We start from the raw sequence: 7,676 nt of genomic DNA, 5'->3' as shown, positions 1-7,676 counted from the left end.
ATATCCCTGCCTGCTGTCCTTCAAAGTCCTGGGCTCCTCTTTTCACTAATTGTTATTGAATGCATAGATATATAATATCCTCCAGAATCACTGATGTATGACTGACAAAATATTGTAAAGGAGCTCTTGGTCTGGCTTCCTTTGGTATGGACCCGTAAGCCAAATACCCTGCCCCTCGAAAGAAATAGTGTTGATTGAGTCTGCATTCAAGAAAGTATTTCCCACATATTTTCTCAACACACTTCCTCTCTATTTTTTGCAGGTGTGTTAGAAAGGGTTGTTATAAAGTATTCATCTCCTACTCCTTATAACATTAGCATTTTTGCCTTGACCTAAACCACCTAATGTTTTCTTCTGCCTGTATTCACTTGATCCTGGGCGTGATATGGTATTAAATGTTCAAAGCTATATATGTGTACATGTATGTAAGTGTGTGTGTGTGTGTGTGTGTGTGATTTGATATTCATTATAAAATTATTAGCATGGTCAAGTCAATTCCTCTATTCAACATCTTATTTGTCACCATTCTGTATATGTACACAAGTACATAGTCCAGTATTATTAACTTTAGTCACCATGCTATATTTAGATAAACACAAAATTTTCATCTTTTTTTGTGTTTCAGGCTTTATTGGCGATGAGAAGGCCTGGGGCAGCTCCTCCACTGGGGAACTTGAGACAGTACTGAACTTTAGGGTAATTCTAGGGAGCAGAGTTCAGGGCAGGCATCAGGTCATGGAAGAGGACTGTGTGGTTGGGTTGGGGCACAAATGAGGAAGGGGTCTTGATGAAAGGAAGTGGGGAGATGGAGATTGCATGGGATTGACCAGGGTCTGAGCTGAGGGGACTGAAAAGCTGGAGAAGGCGGTGGGAAGGAGAAGGAAGTGAGATCAGGGAGGCTTCAGGGCAGAAGGCCGGCTGTCCCTAGGGCCTGGAGGATCCCCAGTGTGGACTGGTCCTCCTTATGAAAGCCAGTGTAGCAGGGGCCTACTTGTTACTCCAGTGGGCCATCTTTGAAAATATAGGTGTTGAGATGAAGTGGCTGGTCTTCATGTAGGCAGAGAACTTCTTCAGGCCCTCAAAGCGGGCCAAGAAGTCCTTCAGGTTTGGGAACGCATCCAAGCACTTGGGCTCAAATATATAGTGCTGGTCAAGGATATCGTAAGCAAGGAAATCCACATAGGTGATCTTGTCCCCTGCAAACCATGGCCGCTTGCCCAGGAACTCAGAGTAGAGTTTCATCTTCTCGGGGATGGTCTTCAAGAACTGGTTTCTGTTTCTCAAAGTCAGGGTTGTAACAGAGCATGATGAGCTGCATGCGGTTGTCCATAACCTGGTTCTCCACGATGTCAGCACGAATCCCCTCCTCTTCTGTCTCTCCACACAGGTTGTTCTTGCGGGTGCAGGATGGCATTGCTCTGGGTGATCTTGTGTGACCCATCAATTAAGTAGGGCAGATTGGGAAAGTCCAGGCCCAGCTTGAACTTCTCATTCAGCCACTGGCTTCTGTCAAAGTCAGGAGCGTCCCCCATGGCATATCTCTTCTCCTCATAGCTTGAATCTGTGTATTCCAGGAGCATGCGGATAGGGTGAATCAGACCGCGGACGTTCCAGTATCCCAGTATCATAGGCATAGTGCTGGTGCTGTGGCTGGTGCTGGTCTTCTCAGACTGGCTTCAGCAGGGTTGAGCTGGGTCTTTGGACAAACTGCGACTTTATGCAGACTCCCAGAGAGGCATAGGCCACAATTTTCATCTTATACTGAAGCATTTTACCCCTAGACCAATATAGCCCTCTTGACTTGACACTGGGAACCACTCTTCTACCTGTTCCTATAAGCTCCACATTTTTAAAGATTCCATATATAAGTGAAAATTCCAGCATATCATGTTTGTTTCCACTTCTTTGCAGGGTGTTCTAGTATCTCACTTTAAATTATGGCAGCCTTGGTCATTGTTGGCTTTGCCCTTGAAGCCAGATTCGATAGTAACAACAGAAATTGTCTCAATTTTGGAAGCTGGAAGTGAGAAGTCTTTTTGTTTGTTTGTTTTTTGTTTTTTGAGACAGGGTTTCTCTGTGTAGCTTTGTTCCTTTCCTGGAACTCACTTGGTAGCCCAGGCTGGCCTCAAATTCACAGAGATCCGCCTGGCTCTGCCTCCCGAGTGCTGGGATTAAAGGCATGCTCCACCACCACCCGGCAACAAGTCTTTTTATGTATTTGGTGGTGGTATTGGCGGTTGAGCCTAGGATCTCATACATATTAGGCAAGTGTTCTACCACTGAGAGACATGCCCATCCCTAGAAGGCAGACATCAGTGTGTGGGCAGAGCTGGTTCCTCTTGAGGGCTGTGAGGGAAGAATCTATTCCAGGACTTTCTCTTTGACCTACAGATAGCCACCTTCCTCTTAACTTGCCATTCATTATATGTATCGGTACCCACGTTTTCTCTACTTTAAAGAGCCCAACCATATAAGAACAATATGGTGATATTTTATTTGTACTGAAATGTGATTTTATTTGTATGTTAATAAATAAAGTTGCCTGGGGGGGTCAGAGCTATTAACAAGCCATAGTGAAAGTTGGGCGGCAGTGGCGGTGGTGGTGCACGCCTTTAATCCCAGCACTTGGTAGGCAGAGCTAGGTAGATCTCTGTGTGTTCAAGGATAGAGCCAGCATGGAAACACACACCTTTAATCTCAATACCAACCATAGAAGACCTGGAGGTCTGTACAGACAGGCAGTGAAGAGGCAGTCATGTGGTTGGGTTTACAACCAATGAGAAGGCAGAACAGAAACTATAAAAAAAAGACAGACACAAGAAGTAGGTCTCTTGCTGAGAGGTACAGTGACAGTGAAGGGTAGGGTTTTAGCTCATAGCTATTGCTCTGACCTCTTGGCTTTCATCTCTGTATTGGCTCTGTGTTTCTTATTTAATAAGATGGTTACTTCTACAGAACAAGGCCACCCCAAAGTCTTCACCCTTAAGTCCTCATTTGAAACTGTTCACCTCTGTCAAGTCATACTTCCAAGCAGGGTTACATTTTGAGATACTGTGTGTTAGATTTCACATTTCAACCAGTAACAGAGGCTCTGTCAAATCTCTTTCTCGAGAGGGCCTCATTCTACTCATTCCTTTTAGGCCTTACCTCTCTATTGGGTTCCAGGTTTTTTTTTTTTTTTTTTTTTTTTTTTTTTTTTTTTTTTTTTTTTTTTTTTTTATTAAGGACTCCTCTTGGATCTTTGATGTTATACCATCCCAGGCCACTAAAATGACCGTCAACTCATGTGAACACTGCAAAGTAAATTTCTGTGCAAGCAAGAGAGGTGCAGTCACTTCTCATGTTTTCTAGCTAGGGTGTCCTAGCCTAACACACTCACTTCCTTTATATGACTTGATACTAATCCATATGCAAACTTCAAAACAAAGCTGCTTTATTGAATTATTGCTGACATAAACTTGTATGTTTAAAGTTTACAACCTCATGTTTTGATATTTTTATGCAATGTGAAGTGTTCACAATCAAGCCAATTAACATATATATTACCTCTATTGTTACATGAATATTTAAGAAGACTTAAAATCTATCTTCTTTCCATTTGTGAGTATACTTAACAGTATTGTTAGCTCTGGTGATCATTGTACATTAGATCTCTAGAAAGTAATCATTTTGGTTAGCTGGATGTTTATATCCTTTGACCTACCTCAGCTCTTTTCTCATAGTCTCTAACTGAGTAGTTCTCAACTTTTGGGTCAAGATCCCTTTGGGGATCACATATCAGATATCCTGCATATCAAATATTTACATTGCAATTCATCCAGGAGCAAAATTATGAGGTAGCAATGAAAATCATTTTATGGTTGGGGGTCACTACAACATGAGGAACTTTATTAAAGAACTGTAGCTTTAAGAAGGTTGAGAACCACTGCACTCCTAGCCATCATTGTACTCTGTTTTTAGAATTCACAGAGGTCTAAGGTCATAAGTATTTGAATTCCTATGGTTAGCTTTTTTTTTTATTTCACTTTTTATAATGTCCTCTAGGCCTTTTCATGTTGCTGCAAATAACAGGATTTACTTATTTTTTAAGGTCTAATAACCTATAGTACATGTGTTACATTTTTGTCTTTATTCACTCATTGATGGGCACATAGTTTCTGTATTTTGGCTACTGTGAATAATGCTGTAATGGACATGATAATGTAGATTTTTTTAAATCCCTGCATCAATTCCTTTGGACATATATCCAGAAGTGGGATTGATGGGACATATGGTAGTGCTATTTATACCTTTTTGAGAAACTTTTGTACTGAATTTTATAGTGGCTGTGCCAATTTACATTCTCACCAAGAGTACAAAAAGATAATCTTTGCCACATTTTTGACTAACTCGCTACCTTTTGATTCTCTGATACACATTTCCTCACACACTCCAGAATGTGTGAGGAAATACATTATTGTTTTGATTTGCATTTCCCTGATGATTAGAGATATTGAGTACATTCTAATATACCCTGTTGGACATCATTGCCAAAAATATCTGTTCAGTCCTTTGCCCATTTTTTTGAGAGGTTGTCTAGTGATTTTAAAGTATAGTCAGTTACAGGAATATTGGTGAGGGGTTATTTGTAGAAACACAGTCAATTTACAGTGGCTATACTACTGAAAAAAAAGTCTTTCTTTCCCTTAACAATTAATAGCTTGTAGATTCTCAGGGAGGGATGGGCCTGGCTTTATAAGTCTTTCTATGTTAGAGTTGTTAACTTTTGCATAAATTGTCTAAGAGGGGCGGGGTCCTGTGAACTCCTTTTCTCACCATGAGAAGATGTTAATGGATGCAGTCTTGTGTAACACCTGTTCAAGTAAGTAAACATGGCTGTTGATAGTTTGAGTGCAGCAGCCACATCCTGCATGCAAGTCAGTATCATAAGACTCTGCCCTTTCCTCCAGCTCTTATATCTTCATGCTCCCTCTTCCTTTACATACTTTGAGCCTTGATGGGGGTGACATAGGTGTCTCATTTAGGGCTAAGTATTATATAATCCCTTATTCTCAGCTCCTTGACTAATTATGAGTTTCTGCAGTAACTACTGCCTACTCTTTGGCTATCTCATAAGTGAAGATAGTTCTTCTTTTGTTTAGCTGTAAGAGTTCCTTATATAGTTTGGATATCAATCTCATAAGGTATGGTGTGCATGAATTTTTCTAATAATTACACTTTCACTTTGTTGACTTTCTAATACATACTTTTTTTTAGTTTAATGTAGTTCTGCTTATTTAGTTTTGTTTTTGTTGTCTCTATTTTGATGCCCTATTCCCAAATAACTGCCAAAATAATGTCAAATTGTTTCCTCCTAGGAATTTTATAGTTTAGGTCTTTAATCCAATTGTATCCAATTTGTATTGGTTTTGTGTATTATGTAAAATAAGGTTCCAATTTCTTTCTTTTGTGTGTATATTCAATTTTCCTAACATTATTTATTGAAGAGACTATTCTTGTTCCATTATGTATTGTTGGCACCTTTGTTGAAGATTATTTAACCATATATATACACATATGTGTGTTTCTTAGATTTTTGTTTTGCTTCATTATATGTCTATTATGCTAGTACCAAACTGTTTAGATTAGTATAGCTTTATGACATCACTGTATTTTTCAGGATCTTCATGTCCATATGAAGATTATATAACCTTTCCTCTATAGGAGTTACAGGTACATGTCATACACTGGCAGAGGTTTCCTTCTGTATATTCTTATATGGACATTTCCAGTGCCAACTTATCTTCATACATGATTCACTTACTACTATTTATAGCCTTCTAATTCAAGGCCATGAGTAGAGCTTACTCAACTTATTCACTTGAATGATCCATCCAATCCTATATCCCATGATCCATTGTGAGTATCCAATCATGAAAGATAGACTTCCACAGAGAAACATACGGTGAATGATGGGTAGCATAAGTTTCTTCCAACAGGAGGAACTCTTTTGACATATGGGAGTGTCCAGAAGAGAAATCACTGGGGTGTCCCATATGGTACCTTGCATATGCATTTTGTCATAGAGACCTTGGACTAGAGGTCACAACCCCTTTGGGGGTCACCTGTCAGATATCCTGCATATCAGAGATTTACATTATGATTCATAACAGTAGAAAATTACGGTATGAAGTAGCAATGGAATAATTTTATTATTGGAAAAATCACAACATGAGGAGTTATATTAAAGGGCCACAGCATCAGGAAGGTTGAGAACCACTGCTTTAGACATTTCTGTGTAGGAAATATGGGGAAAATATTGTATCATAGCTCATATGAATGCAGTAAAATGTCTAGTCATCATTCTGGAACAAGACAAGATGTGAGGCTACTAATTTTCCTATTTTACAAGAAAGGTCATCATGGATCAGTTTCTCTTTCATTCTGTGATGGTAACTCTCAAGTTTTAAAAATAAAATATTTTTATTCTTTGAGAAGTTTAAACAGTTATACAACGTATTTTAATCATATTCACTTCTTTCACTTTCAATTCTTCTTGATTACCTCCCACACTACCCTTCCTGCCTCTCTTTTTCTAGTAGCCCACTAAGTCTAATTAATGGTGCCGATATGTGCATGCACATGGGATTGTCCACAGAAGCATGGCCAAACTAACATGAATAACACTCCTAAAGAAAACTGACTCCACTTCCCCTAGACACCACCAACTATCTTTTTTTTTTTTTTCAGATCTGAGGACCGAACCCAGGGCCTTGCGCTTGCTAGGCAAGCGCTCTACCACTGAGCTAAATCCCCAACCCCACCATCAACTATCAATAGATCCTCATCTATGGGTAAGCACTCATATGCCCTTCCCTCTGCCTTGTCGGAATGTTGGCTTGATCTTGTGAAAGCCGTGTGCAGGCTGCTGTGAGCTCATGTGTGCAATGGCCCTGTGATATTCAGAGGGAAGAACCTAACTACTATTACTTTGTTAAATGGGCATAGTATCAAATTGCCTTCTAAATACTTATCTCTGTATCCATAGATGAGTGAGGTGCTCAGTCCTCATCCAAAAAGCTTCCTTAGACCAGTGGTGGTGGTAGTGCACACCTTTAGTCGCAGCAGTTGGGAGGCAGAGGCAGGTTGACCTTTGAGTTTGAGGCCAGCCTGGTCTATACAGCAAGTTCCAGGACAGTCAGAGCTACACAGAGAAACCCTGTCTCAAAAAAACCGATAATGTTGTTGTAGACGATGATGATGGCAAAAAGAAAAGCTTTTTGTATTTCCATTGTTCTTTAATGAAGAAACATAATACTGTCAATTGGCACTTAGTGATTTTTCTGAACAATATCAAAAAATATTTAGTCACACAAATTAATGTAATGTATCATTGATTTATTTGGTGGATTTTGATTAAAGAGAAATGGGATGCACAAGAAAATGATATAGAAGAGGTAGTTTGCAACTCATTAAAAGTATCACTCAAGCCGGGCGGTGGTGGCGCACGCCTTTAATCCCAGCACTCGGGAGGCAGAGGCAGGCTGACCTCTGTGAGTTCGAGGCCAGCCTGGGCTACCAAGTGAGTTCCAGGAAAGGCGCAAAGCTACACAAGAGAAACCCTGTCTCTAAAAAACCAAAAAAAAAAAAAAGTATCACTCAAAACAACATTGACAATGTTTCCTATTATAGTGACC

The 7,676-nt window shown here is 39.8% G+C and overlaps 1 pseudogene; it reads right to left on the bottom strand.

The window, feature by feature from the left end:
• Positions 1-609: 609 nt before the first annotated feature.
• Positions 610-1,728, bottom strand: LOC114695805 (annotated as a pseudogene).
• Positions 1,729-7,676: the final 5,948 nt, after the last annotated feature.

Source organism: Peromyscus leucopus, chromosome X, assembly GCF_004664715.2.
Source record: "Peromyscus leucopus breed LL Stock chromosome X, UCI_PerLeu_2.1, whole genome shotgun sequence".
NCBI classification, from domain to species: Eukaryota; Metazoa; Chordata; class Mammalia; order Rodentia; family Cricetidae; genus Peromyscus; species Peromyscus leucopus.
Note: the sequence above shows the minus strand (reverse complement) of the source record. Positions and strands in the feature narration are given on the sequence as shown.